This window comes from Carettochelys insculpta, chromosome 30 (genome assembly GCF_033958435.1).
Source record: "Carettochelys insculpta isolate YL-2023 chromosome 30, ASM3395843v1, whole genome shotgun sequence".
Classification (NCBI taxonomy): Eukaryota; Metazoa; Chordata; order Testudines; family Carettochelyidae; genus Carettochelys; species Carettochelys insculpta.
In genome coordinates this window covers 6805491-6820344 of record NC_134166.1, presented here as the reverse complement: position 1 = coordinate 6820344, position 14854 = coordinate 6805491, and the positions used below count along the sequence as shown (strand labels likewise).

General features: G+C 45.5%; 1 long non-coding RNA gene across 2 annotated transcripts; it reads left to right on the top strand.

Annotated features, from left to right (window-relative positions):
• Positions 1-2609: 2609 nt before the first annotated feature.
• Positions 2610-8773, top strand: LOC142003921 (uncharacterized). Of its 2 annotated transcripts, none has more exons than XR_012642900.1 (5): positions 2610-2742; positions 3497-3808; positions 5920-6030; positions 6486-6532; positions 8105-8773. It is a non-coding gene; the product is annotated as an uncharacterized LOC142003921 (long non-coding RNA). The 2 variants fall into 2 exon arrangements; XR_012642899.1 differs by having other exon boundaries at positions 2616-2890.
• Positions 8774-14854: the final 6081 nt, after the last annotated feature.

Here is a 14854-nt window from a genome sequence, read left to right as displayed (position 1 = left end):
ATATTCCAAAATATGCCAGTCTTCATCTTCAGAGTTTTTCAACGAAGACTATATATAGGCTAGTAGCACCCAAGTTCTCCACTCACAGTGCCTCCCCTTTGCAACAGCCCTCTCCATGCACAGTAAGTGCTGTGCAGGGGTCTTACAGGTACCCCTTTGTCTCCTCCTTCCTTTGCTGCTGCTAGCAGCCAATGGCTTGCTGGGAAATGCAGTCCCTTCCCTGCTCCAGGGCCACCTCTCTAGGTAGGGATCTTGCCAAGGAACTACAGCTCCTAGGGTGCCTTGGGCTCCCCCATCATGCCCTACAGTCTCCCCCTGCAGAGTGCGGCAGGGAGGAAGGGAGAAAAACCAGACATGGGGTGGGGGTACGTTCATAGCCTTTACACACACACACCCCCCACCACATACAGGCCTAATAAACAGTGGCACAAGAGGAAGTCAGCATGGTGGGGCAGGTTCCCTGTGCCTCAAGGAAACACTGGCCTTACTTCAGCAGAACACAAGCCACAACTTCACTCTGGACGCATGAGCTAAGGCCTGATCCTGCACTGAGGCCCACAGGGTCAGACTCCTGTGCCCCTGTGAACTCCCCTGACTTTGATAAGGTTCTGTCTGTGCAAGCAAAACGGGTTGGCAACCAAAACAGCAAGAAGAGCCATTTTTTTTTAATCTGGTAAAAAACTCAATAATTTAAGAGCCACAATGCATGCAAATATGAGACAGTCCTTAATAAATAATATCAAACCATCCTTTTTGAAACTTCTATTTTAATTATGGCGCACAATGATTTGTAATGAGATACATGTTTACTGCAGGATGTTCACACACTTTTTATATATTCTATTTCCTCATACTTCACATGTGTGTTTGTACCACTATCTTCCTTACTTTTGCTCCTGAACCTTCTCTCTCTCTGGAGGACGCTACACTCTGAATAATTTTGTTTTTGAAATCACTGTACAACTACCCTGATACTTTGATAAAGCAACATGTTTGGATATTTGCCATCCATGAATGGCTTTCCTCATTTCATTATCTCATGAGTAGTCAGTAAACTAGTCACTGTTATGCTGCTTGATGATTTCCCCACTTCAGTGAATGTGTATTGCCTTGCTCTACTTTGCATAGCAGCTCCTCCAGGGCTTTTTTTCTGGCATCTCCAGCTGGATACTGTTTGGCAAAAGTAGTGTGTTTTTTGAGAAAATGCCTCTCGCGGTTGCCTTTTTCGTTGTTGGCAAATGAGATATAAAGGGAGCCCAGCAGAACTCAATATAAATGTGAAGGATTGGGTCCATTCAGTTTGAAATTCTCTGTTTTCATCTTTGATTTTCCTCTTTTTTGAAGCCATTCCAACCCCACTTTAATGAGGCCCATTTTAGTTCACATTTAAGTTTTTGTTCTTAAATGTGTGTTGCCCTTCACAGCAAGAATGCTGCAAGCTTCCTTTTCCTTTTCAAAATCAAGACTTTATTAGCAACATAATCAAAACACACAGCATCATATCCCACAATGCAGTGCGCATATTAAAGTGGGAGTTAGCCAACTCTGCGAGATCATATGTCGTTTGCTATTTAGATAGGAGTTGTTCACTGTTGAGGTTTTAGATGTTCACCGTTTATTGAAAATAATCTTTTTTTTAACACTTTGCAATTACAGCATCAGTAGCCACAAAGACATCCTTAAAGAGCCGCATGAGGCTCTGGAGCCACAGGTTGCAGACCCCAGAAACAAAGGGAGTTGCTGGTGAAATTCTCACGGCAAGTTCAGGGCATAAACCTAACAGACAGCAGCATGGTGCTATCATGGCCTCAGCTCATTTAACACCCAGGAGACCCAGACAGAGTGGGTGATCGTTTCAATAGGATAATCTGCCTCTAGGCCTGCATCCCCAACACCTGCCTCCTCCCAGAGCCAATTTCAGTTATAGGCACTTGGAAGTTGTAGAGCTGATGTGAGCAAAGGACATATTTGTAATCAGGGAGGGGTACATGTGCTGGGTCCCAGTTGCAGCTCACAGCTATTAAAAACCTGGAGGGCAACATGGGGCCATCAGAAATAACCCATCACCTTCAAATAACGGGATGGCCTACTAGACGTGCCCCATCCAGCTCGATTTCTGTGCAAGTACCTGCCAAAGGTATCTATCACTACCACAGCCCATCCCCTGGGGAGGCGTTCACAGACCATGTTACTGGGCTCTTTCGCAGCACAGCAGACAGCAGCCTCTGAGCTGGAGTTGTAGGATTGTAAATAATTTACTCCTATAGAGATGGCGTTTGTCAGATACCTGCTCTTGTCGTCCATGGGTAAAACTTCTTCCTCATTTCTTAGAGCATCTATTTCCAGTCCTGAGAAAGTGGTACATCTGCTATTCTGGGCTCAGAGAATTTATGAAATCTGCATGCTTTCACCCCATAGTCTTAGCACGATCTCTAGCAAGGCACTGTTACAGGACATCAATATTATGAAAAATAATTCATTTGAATTCCTAGTGTCCAGTATTCTGTAGCCGAGGAAGACTGGAGGTTAATAATTATACCCTGTTTTATCTTTGCAGTGTTGGGAGCACAGTTATCTCTGTACCAGAAGCAGCGATTCCTGTTTGTTGAAATTAGTGCTACAGCAAATATTCCTTGCTCTTCTGATGAAAAATTGGAAGGAGGTGGCATTTCAGTTTACTGGTACAGGAGAAGAGAAGGTGAAGGGATCACCTGCATTAAGAAATGCTTAAATGATCAAAATGTAAGTAAGTTTGCTTGCAGACCCAGGACACGCGGCTTGACGTTAGAAATCTACAACGTCCAGCAGGATGATTCTGGGGACTATTACTGTGCAGTTAAACCCAGCAGCTATCTGATTTTTGACAATGAATCCACACTGGTTGTTGGAGGTAAGGAAAGATAACGCTGTTACCGCAGGAGAAAAACAACTGACCGTGCAGAGGTGTTTAAAAAGCCCAGGAAAATAGAACAAAGACAGTAGAATTTTCAAAGCTGAAATAGTTGAAAAGTGGAAACTAAGCTGAAAAATGGCAACTAAGCAGCACTGCTAAGACGCCAGTTCTGCATTTTTGGGGTGGGGGGGTTCAATTAAAAATATTCCTTTAATGGTCAAAGATGACAGGGATTATTTTAAAGAGCTTCTGAATAACAGTAATAATAAACTCCTCTAGCGGGTACCTAGTGCTTTCCACCTGTGGATCTCTAAGCATGGTTTTACGGTTATCATTGCTAGATCAGAAACATCCTAGCAGCTCTGATTGCATTTATCCTTGCCTTTTTGCAGAATTTTCCACTTTGAATGAATCCCCATCTCATGAGATTAACATTCCTAAGAGCCGGTCAGTTACCTCAGTGTAATTGTATTGACTTCAGAGGAAGTGTACAATTGTAACCAAGTTAAATTCGTGCCCTTAATTAGATAATAAACAGCCGGCAGGTCTGGTGTGAGTCAGACACAGGATGGAACAATACATTCTCTGCTTTATTCCGCTCAGACAGCTACACTACCAGCAGCTGGGTTTTGCTTCTGGCTCCATCCCCCCACGGCCTCAGCTCCACTGGGACGGCTGATCTGGCTTGCATTGTCCATGGAGTTTCCAACCCAGTCCAAATTTCCTGGAATATTTCTGGAAATCAGCAGGAACAGGGGCTGGTGCGATCCTTAAAAGCAAAGGACGGATCCTTAATGCTCATAAGTCACATTAGCATCCCGATGGGTACCTGGACCAGTGGGAAACTTCTCACCTGCGAAGTCAAATTCAACGCTTCTGGAAGGAGTGTTAAGAAAAGGGCCAGGTATATTGAAAGTGAGTGATTTTACATTTGCTTTTGGAGCGAGAAGGGAGTGAGATCTAAGCTACAGCCAAGGGACATGCTCTCGGTCAGCATGGCCTTGAAGTTATAAATTGGCATAGACACCTGGGCTGCATTACTCTTTGCAGTTACTCAGGTGTAGAGAGACATGCAGAGAATTTTGAGAAGGGAAAGACAAGTCACTGCAGACAATGCCACACTTCCTTCTGAAGACATGTCCACACTAGGGGTTTGTCTACACAGCAACGTTATTTCGGAATAATGGCCACTATTTCGAAATAACTTTGCGAGCGTCTATACAACACAACCGCTATTTTGAAATAACTTTGGAATTGCAGTTGGCTTATTTTGAAATTGGTAAATCTCATTCCTCAAGGAGTAGCGCCTATTTCAAAGTAGGTGTTTTGAAATAGGGCCTGTGTAGACAGGTAATAGGGGCTATTTTGAAATAAACTATTCTGGAATAGCTTATTTCAAAATAAAGCTGCTGGGTAGACATAGTATTTCGGATTACAGCCCCTGGAAGCAGTGCTTCCAGGGGATCTAATCCAACATAGGCTTTATTGTGTGTGGACACACTATTTCAGAATAAGTTTTGCTTATTTTGGGGCTTCCCTGTAGTGTAGATACGTTACTCTGGAATATCTTATTTTGGAACAATAACTCCGCAATAAGATATTCTGGAATAATGCTGTAGTGTTGACATAGCCTGTGAGTGTTTTGTTGGTATAGAAATACCAATACACTATATCAGCAAAGGGTGCCTGGTGTGGACGCAGTTACACTAGAAAAGCTGTGCTTTGGACCAGTATAGGAAAGCCACTCCCGTAAGTGAAACAGGCTGTACCAGTTAAAGTCTACAGCTGGGGCATCTCCCAATGAGGGATCACATCTCTTCTCACCCCAACCAGCACAGCTATGTTGGCAAAAGTCTGTAGTGCAGATGTGGCCTGGGACAACTTGCAGAAAAGAGCACATGTGAAGTAAGTTGCACAGTGAAATTGGGTCAAATATCGTTGGGAGAGATGCTCTCCTAGGTCATAGAAGTGAATAGGAGTGGCAGAAGCTGCGGAGTAGGTTCTGGTTAATGGCTGTGAATCAGTGACATAAGGGAATATCATTGGTGTAATGAAAAGACAGTATGAAATGGCTTGAAGGCTCCTGCTGGCTTGTTCTGTAGAGGTACAAACTCAGAGGCTATGTCTCCACTAGAGTGATCTGTTGACAGAAGTTGCTGTTGGAAGAGATCTTCCCACAAAACTTCGGTTAACAGATTGTGGCCAGACACGAAAGCTGATCACTCAGTTGATCTGCTTTGTTGACAGAGAGCAGCCAGCCTGCCCAGCCACTCTCCCAACAGAACAGCTAGCCAGAGGCACAGCAGACAGTCCTGTCTTTTGACAGAGGGCCCCTGGAGTGTCCACATGACTTTTTTTGTTTACAGATTGTGTTGAGGAAGGCGTCCTGCCTCAAAGAGGAGAGGCAGAAGGCTGTCGACAAAAGTGCTGAGTTCTGTCAACAGTATGTTGAACACATTTTTAGTGTGGATGGTCCATGGGTTTTGTTGACAAAACCCTCTCATGTAGATGTAGGCAGAGTGAATTGTTACTTGGGAGAGTTGGGGAATTTTTCAATTAATCTTCTTTTGCCAAGAATGTCAATTTGTCAAAACCAAAACAGTTCCGGAGACAGTTTGGACAAATAAACTAGCTCAAAAAAACTTCTGGAGAAAAGTTTTAAAATTGTCAAAAATGTCCCTTTCTACGTTGCTGAACCAGAATGTGTCAGTTTTTCAAGTGAACGCTTCTTGTGGAGAAACTTTAGTAAATGCAGACTGAGAAGTGGTCAAGAAGAAAAGGTCAGAATTGAAACAAAACCTTTTCAATGTCCCAAAGAGGTTCTGGTCCTTGGTTTGTTCTGAATTTTGGGTCACAGAAATTTGAACATAGATTTTTTTTTCCTCCCAGTTTGGGACAGGAGCAATTTGCAGTATCTGGAGAATGTTCATGGGACTGGCATTCCATTTCCTACCCAGCTCCTCACACGCCGTGTGAGCCTGGTCTTCTCCACTCAAGTCAGCCAGTTGTGTTTGCTTCCTCCACAGGCTTTGACAAAGGATGCTTTCTGTACGTCACAGCCCTGGCAGCAGCTGGAACCCTGGTGCTGTTGATGGTATCTCTGAGCCTTGTCTGGAATTGCTGCCCTTCCTCTATAGGTAATACAAACATCTCATCCCAAACTCCCGCAGCATGAAATCCTATCCCCATGCTTACCCCCTGGGGATTATTAGCTCCTGGGATGTCTGAACACCCTATATGTTAGAGAAACACCAGTCAGGGAGGTTCTAGATAATACTTAATCCTGCTATGAGGGCAGGGGACTGGAATAGACAACCTCTCAAGGTCCCATCCAGCCAGGCCTATAGTTCTATGATTCTATATGTCACAACGCCAGATCTCAGTACCTTTGTTTTCCAAGGGTCTGATTCTCCATGGCCCAGCAGCATGACTGATTCTCTTTTCACTCACCTGTTGTTATCCCATCATCTGTCTGTTCACCCCATGCTGGGCATGGAAGAGCAATGCCCACTCACTGTACATGGGCCCTATAGGCTCCTTTTGGAGAAATGCCAATGGAACAGGATCTTACAGATGTTTATCTCTGTGACAGGATGTCAGCCCAGCTACTCTTCACCGCCTGCCCCAGAGGAGCACCAGGTAGTCCACATTTCCAATTTTCTCTGTCACTCTCTGTCTCATGTAGGTGATGGATTTCCACTCCAAATGGTTAAATGCATCCAAATGCATTTCAGACATTTCAAATGCTTTCATTCACTTAGGGGGCTTGATGGATAATCCATAAAGTTGGTTTAATGGCAGAAGTAGCAGAAAGGAGGGCAGGGGAGGGAACTCTGTTCTCAACTCTGTGTATGATGTTGGGTAGATCCCTAAATGGCTCTATGCCTTAGTTTCCCCACCTGTAAAATGGGGAGAAGCAGGGGAATTCTGGGAGGTTTTATTCATTGTTTCAGTTGTAAGATCTCCAGGGCAGAGTCTGTCTCATTATATGTCATTAGTCCTTAATACAGAGAGGAAGGATGGTCCAGTCCCCCTTGGACTTGGGAGTCCTGGCATCAGTTCCACTACAGATTCCTTGCATCACCTTACCATGGCTCAGTTCCCATCCGTACAATGGGGAAACTAATGGTGCCCCGGTGGGGGGGATAAATACATTAAAAAAGGAGGAGATCAGATACTAGAATAAAGCAGATAAAGGAGAAAAATAGTATTTTAAAGCCCTTGGAAGTTTGCAGAGGAAAGGCCCCATTAGAGCAAAGTTTGCCACCAACTGAGGTCTCAAAGTCAGACTCCAGGGATGGTTTCTAGTTGGATAATTGCTATTGCTACATCTACACAACATTTCCCTTTTGAAAGAGGAATGCAAATGAGGGAGATCAAAAATGAAATGAAGCACTGATTTACAAATCTCCCTCTTCATTTGCGTAATCTCACATGGTTATGTTTTTGGAAGAGACTTCTATTGTGTGGACGGAGTTCTTTCTAAACTAAAGCCTGTTTTCAAAAGAACCCTTCTTCCTGAAACCAAATAGGAAGAAGATGTGTTCTTTTGAAAATGGGGGTTATTTTTGAAAGAACCCCGTCTACAAGGCTGTTTTTCTTTTCCAAAAAAGTCTCTTCTGAAAAAGGGATCATGTGAGATTATGCAAATGAAGTGTGAGATTTGTAAATCAGTGCTTCATTTGCATTTTTGATCCCCTTCATTTGCACTCTTCTTTCAAAAGGAGAATGTAATGTAGACATAGCTTATAGGTCAGGCCCAAGGGTGATTAGCAATAGTGATTATCCAATTGGAAACCATCCCTGGAGTCTGACTTTAAGACCTCAGTTGGTGGCAAACTTTGCTCTAACAGGGCCTTTCCTCTGCAAACTTCCTACGGCTTTAAAATATTATTTTTCTCCTTTATCTGCTTTATTCTAGTATCTGATCTCCCCCTTTTTTTAAATGTATTTATCCCCCTGGCTGGGACAGCATCAGTTTCCCCATTGTACAGATGGGAACTGAGCCATGGTAAGGCTAAGTGATTTGCCCAAGGTGACACTTACAGGGAAGGCAGAGACATAAGAGGGAAATTTCAATAAGGAAGATAAATGCACTTGGATGGCCTGTCTGTCACAGTTTGTACCAATCCATATTATGAGGAGAGGAGTAATTTTAGTAAATTTTACTAATTTACTAGAGGAGTAATTTTACTAAATGTCCCCATGCAGGGTGGAGTCTTATACTGCCAGCTGGATTTTGATTCGAGGCGTCATGGCCAGAGCATGATGGAGCGACCGGCAAGCAGGAAAAGCAGAAAATCCTGACTTACCCGGTGCAGGGAGATCAGAACTGGGAGAGTGGCCGCTGCTGTGAATGGGAAAAGCCAGATTCTTTCTGGGTCCCAGGGCTGCTCTATGCTCGGTTCTGCACTGATCTAGAAAAGCAGATAGAAAACACAAGTTAGTATAAGTCCCTCAAAGGATGCAGTGTTATGGCTAATTAAAAGATATGGAAGGAAGTTAGATATTGTTTGTGTCAATAAACACCACTGATATCTGCGTCCACGCTGAGCCTTGCATAGATTTAAGCTAGTCACTTTGCGCCCTGATTTAGGTAAACTGATACAAAAATGGGGTGGGTAGATCTGCGGCCGGCATAAGGCAGAAAATGACCCTGAAGTGGAGGGGAAAAATGATACAGCTCAGGGTTCTCAACTCATACAGCTGCGGGGACAGGGCTCTGGCACCAACTGACCAGCTTTCCCTGATCAGGCTATGACTAACAGTTGCCCTGCCCCTTGTGCAATCAGCTACCCCAGTGCAAAGAGAGCAAAATCATAGAGTTGATTGCTCGAGCCGCAGGATGATGGTGAAACAGGCCCCAGGAGAACAAGCTGTTGGGAGAGAAACAGTCTGGAAAGACCTGACACAAAATGAAACACCAGAATGAATAGAAATGCCATTCCTGGCACTTCCTGTTGCTTCTTATTCTTTTTATCTTCATCTATTACATCACTGGAAGGTAGACCTGGGCTCTTACTAACTGCATGCCCAGCAGGCACAAGTGTTGCTAAAACTATCCAGTGTAAGCACCTGAGGTTGCATTCACTATGATGCTGCTGCTTTGGTTCCTAGGAGACAGCTCCAGTGAAAGAACATCCTTATCTCAGGGAATGTATTGGACAATACAATATTTTACATGGAAATGGATCTACTCTAAGTGCAGTGTAGAGCCCTCTAGCGGTGGTTGGGCCAAATATAGCGACTGATGGACCAGTTTCATGCTTGGGAATAAAACAGCACCTTTTAGTTTCGACAGCAGATGCTCCGGTTTTTAAGAGCCAATGGTCCTGAGGTTTGATTCTTGCTGCAGACAACTCTCTCGGCTGGGGGCAGCATCACACAAGCCAGCATCTAAATCTGAACTTCCTCAGGAAACAGCTCACAAAGATCCAGCTTTTAGGGCCTTAGTTCAGGACCGAACACTAAATCCAAGTTAATTTTGAACTCCCTTTCCTTTTGACAGGTTTATAGGAACATTTGCTTTAAATTCTCTTCATCTCAGTTATCAGGATTCTCCAGAACTGAAGAAGTGGGTTTGCCCCCTGATAGCTTGTCACCTAATAAATAATATTGCTAGTCTTTAAGGTGCTACAGGACTGCTTTTTTGTTTGGGACTAGAAGGTAGCAGTGATTGTCTGGGCTGATCCAGCCAAAGAGGGCCAGGTGGGTTGGGGGCCTTTGGGAAAATGGGCAATTTATGAGTTGGTCTTTGTGTTTGCTAGGGAAATGCATGTTTCACGTTGTGTAAAATAAAAGGAGCAGTTATGATTTGTGCTCTTCAGGGGCTAAGAATGTGAATGTAGATGCCCCCTCCAACCCTGAAGATTTAAGTTCTCAGATGGAAGGTCAAAAAGACTGAACCACGCTGCAGAGCTCTCTGCAAAGCATGAGAAGGCAGAAGTGGTCAGAAAGGTCAAAGCTGCCAGAAGTTTGTTGTTTACTGAAACTTTGGCTGTAACGTATTTGTGGTTTCTTTAACCCACAGAGTCACAGCTTCGGAGGGGAGATTTTCCAACTAGCAAAATACTTTTGGGTGGCTGTAGTTTTTCACTAATGTACTGGGTCAAGCATGAAGAAGGGAACCGCTGCTTAGCTTGGCCAGAGCTCTGCTGGGCCAGATACTCAGCTGGTGTAAACCACTGTTACTCCACTGAAATCAATGGGATTAGAGCCCAGTGGGTGTAAATCGGCATTGCTCCACTGCAAACAATGAAGATAGATCTGCAACTGATGTATACTGGTGCCACTACACCATTGTCAAGGGACCAAATTGCCAGGTGGTGCAAATTGCCATCATTCCGCTGGCGTCACGGGGCCAGATCCTCGCTTGTGGAAAGGGGCATTGCTCCTTTGAAGGTGGTAAGCCACATCTCCCTCTGGTATAAATTGGTGCAGCTCTACTGAATCCAATGGGCTGGATACCCAGATGGTGTAAATCAGCATAGCTATAGGGAAGTCAATGGAGTGATGCCAGTTTACACCATCTGGGAGCCTGGCTGCTTAGCTATGCTTTCCTTGCAGTTCCTTGTCCTACATAGGCTGGACCTGTCTGTTTGGGCATCACACATCCATAGCTGGAGTTCCCTACAGACGGAATTCTGCTCTGGGGTGTGCGTGGCTCCTGCTCACATGAATGCAGCTCCTTCCTCCTACTGGGGAGTGGGAGGGAGTGTGGTCATCTGAGATCACACATGCCGTGCGTGGGTCTGGAAGAATGACTGCGGCAGCTGCAGGGCCTGTCTGGATTCTGAAACAACAAGCAGTCCAGTAGCACCTTAAAGACTAATACATTATTTATTAGGTCACGAGCATTCATGGGCAAGAGCACAGTCATTTCCAACGGGGTGTTTGCCGCCGGCTGTGCAGAGCACTGGGCTTGGACCCACAGCCTCTGACAGCCAGTGCTTTAGCATCCACAGCGCAAAACGTTAGCATCTGTCTGCAGAGTCTCAGCCCTGGTCTCCTTCATCAGCGAGTGCCACAGGCTGTTCTCACATGGCAGGAGTTGTCCTGACTAGCTGATCTGCTGATCTCTAATCCATCGGACCTTGCAGAAAGTCACCCCGTGGTCTTGTGCCCGTATTCACTGATTGATCCATTCTGACCCCAACCTTCCTCACTTCTGACATGGCTAATGCCTTGCAATCCTCCCTCCATAGGACTGATCCAAATGACACGCTTAACAGCCAACACAGCCATCTGGCCCATGGACAGGACAACGCAGTTCTTTGCCAGATTTCACCTTGCACATCAGATATTTCAATCTTCAGCGACACACAGTTAGACCCTGCTAGAATTCCACAGTGGCGGGAGATCTGGCTCAGCATGTGGTCAATCAACATGTGAAAACTGTATCTGATACCTGTCACCGTAGCTGACAAGTCAGTAAGAGCACAAAAACAGTCAGCCAGGGTCAGACCAAAGGGCCATTCAGCCCAGTATCCTGTCTTCTGACGATGGCCAATGACAGGTGCCCCAGAAGAAATGAACAGAACAGGGAATCATCAAGTGATCCCTCCCCTGTTGCCCATTCCCAGCTTCTGACAAACAGAGGCTAGAGACACCCTCCCTGTCCATCCTGGCTAATAGCACTGACGGACCTAACCTCCATGAATTTATCTAGCTTTCCTTTGAACCCTGACTGTACGGCTGGGGCATTGGCGGAGCTCAGTCATATTTTTAGCAAGGAGTGATCTATACGTATATTTTGTTGTTCAAAGCTGTAAAGAGGTGAACAGCGCTCACTGACAGCTTCTGTGCTGTTTCCTGCCCCACCCGCTGTAAGAGCAACAACGTGGTTTGCCATGACATGGAGCTCACTCTTTGAACAAGGCAAAACTCATCGCAAGGTGGATGCTGCGCACTCTGTGCTGCAGACGTCCAGGCCTGTGTGACCTTTCTGTACTGGCTCTAGCAGCCCAGCCTGCTCTGCCATCATCACTCTCTAAGCTGTACATCCTTTGTACACACACCAGCCTGCCGCAGGCTCACAGCAGCAAGGGAACTTTTCTGCTGGTGTGTGTGATAATGATAACATCTCTGTGATACTGTACACCGCTTCTCATACGGCTGCAGTGACAGTCACCTTACAGAGGCAGGTCCTTTGGGGTCCTTCCTTGACTGGCATGTTTTAGATCATCCCTTCTAAAACAGATCTCAGGCAGGAAGATCTTTGGGCCAAATCCTACATTCTGCCAAAAGTCAGGGCCAGCAGGGGTTTCGCCCAGGTTAGGACAGCAGGCTGGGCCCAGACTGCAAGTTACTCCCTGTTACATTTGGGTCCCTTTAAACAATTCTGCCAGCAAATTAGATATGGCCACTTACTTGATGCTACTAGAGCGGCTTGATTTGTAAAGAAAGAAGTGCCGGGGCTCAAGGAATAATTTGACCATTCATCATTGATGCAGCCAGCCCAAAGGTGCCAGAGCTCGGAGCTGCCAGGCCCAGAGGTGATGGGGCTCTGATAGGTCAGGCTCAGATATGTCAGGGGTCTGACAGGCCAGGCTCAGAGTTGCTGGGGCTCTGAACTGCCAGGCCTAGAGGGACCAAGGCTCACCCTGGCAGGAACGGATACTGTGAAAGGGTGGTAGTGCAGATGAGAATCAGGCCCACAGACTCACTGTAAGAGGTGCAGACAAAAGTGGAGAAATCACAAAGCTATTTAAGCACAGTGGGCCAGATCCTCACAGATGTAGGTGTCCCGTGGTAGCACTGGGGAAGCGCACTGCTCCCACCCCAAAATTTTCATTGTTAAATGGGGTGCCGCCATGTACTGCCCCCTGCTCCTCTGGGGGTCCCTTCTAGCCCCCCCCCTCACAGGCACCAGTCACCCCTGCTCAAAAGCTATGCAGAGACTTTAACACCCTTTGATTTCAATGGTAGTTAGGAGCTTAAATACCTATGAGAATATGGGTCGATGCCTACAGAAAAGGGGAATGTTAGAACAGGTCCTAACCCTAACTACCAATGGTACAGTGCCTACATGCTTCCAGCATGCTCTGGACGCAGGCTGTGATCCTGCCAACTGACAAGCATCCTTCCCTGCTATTGACCTCAGCACAACACAGCACACCAGAGCTTCAGCACCATCTTTTACCAGCTCTTTTAACAGCATATAGGAATTTTGCTCTCCACCAGCAAAACGGCTTGGGGAGGGGATGGGACCTTGAGAGGCATTAGAACCTGCAGAGCTGGTGGCCTGGACTCCAGGGACTGTGGGAACCTGCGGGGGGTGGGGCGGGGAACGGCTCGGAGGCTGGGACCCAGGGCTGGCAGGTTAGCAGTGTGGGGACACCGGGTGCAAACTCTTACTTCCCACGCCTATGATTGTGACTCCATTGACTGCCATAGAAGTGAGAGCCGAACCTAGCACGAAACAATTCCAAAGGCCTCTTTCAAATGCAGCAAGCTGAGCGGCAGCAGCTCACTAGCTGAAAAAAAGGCAACATCAGCTTTAGTAATGAGCCGGCTGCGTTGTGCTAATAAGCAGCATTATGACAGCTCACAAAGAGTCGGCTGTGATCTAAACAGGCAGCACACGCAGACTCAGTGATGAGGACGCCCCTTCTATTGCTAACGTGGTGTTTTAGATGGCTCTGGCCCCTGGGATTCTAAGGATCTGGCCTTCTAAGCAAAGTGAGTCAGTGGAGCAGCAGATCCAGCGCTCAGACAGGGAGACAGAGCCTGACCTAACAGTCTTTCTAGAGGCTCCGAGGGCTCGCTGTATTAATCTGTAACTGTAGAAAACAACAAGGAGTCCTGTAGCACCTTGGAGATTAATGGAGTTAGAGACAACTTCACTCGATTACAAAGGGAAACAGCTGAACTGGAGCTGAACAGGAGCTCATTTGTGAATTCAAAACTATACGATTAAGCCTCAATAAGGGTCTAAATTGGTTAACTCTCTACAGAGGCAGCTTCCTCTTGATGGATATCTGTATCTCGCCATCAGCTACATCTTCCTGACTGATCACCAGGGTGGAATAAATTTTAAATGCGTCAAGGCATGTGCACCGCCGGTAGAAACGCATGCTGCTGGCGGTGAGTGCTCTGCTAGTAAGCTGGGTGGCACTTGACTCTCTTCCAGGTGGCCACCCAAGCACTCAGTTTACAGGGAACACTGCTGATCACCCTAATTTACAATGGATAGCAACTTTTTTCTTTTGCAGTAATTTTCTTACAGACATATGTGCCTGGCTTTTTATTTCCACTCCAGTTCAGCTGATGAAGTGGGTTTTACCCAGAAAAGCTTATGCCCCAATAAATCCATTTCTCTAAGGTTCTACAGAATTCCTTGTTGTTTTCACTCTCTCAAGACCCATTTTTGCCATTCATAATTCCAGCTGACATACATCCCAGGTAACTGCAAAACTGCAGCAGGTCCTTTCACCAAGGGATATGGTGGATTTGCCATCACTGCAGGTTTTATGTTAGGATTGAGTGTCTGACGATCACAGTACCAACAAGTGACGCGCTAGAGGTTCTCTGACCATTATACCTTCTGGCCTTCCCTTTTATCAATGTATGAATCTCTGGGAGCCCTGCTGCAGCCCCGGAAGGGTGAGGGATTTGTTCCTAATTATCAGACCTGGCTGAAAACTTGCCATCAAAAATTGCCTCCTCCTAAAGTAAAATTGGATTTTTTGATTAAACAAATCTTTGATTTTTTGTTGTCGTCAGAAGATTGAGAAGTCAGAAATTAAAACCAAGAAAGAAAGAAAAAAAAATGAAAAAACGAACAACTTTTATTTGTGGCTGAAAAGATGTTATATTTTTTGTTTGCCAAGCACTGGAAAAATTCCTTTTTTTTCAATAAAAAGTTAAAACTTGTTTCTGAAAATTTCAAGAAACTTTTTTTTTTTTTTTGCTTTTATCAAAATTTTCGATGAGAAAAATGCCGTTTTTTTAACCAGTTCT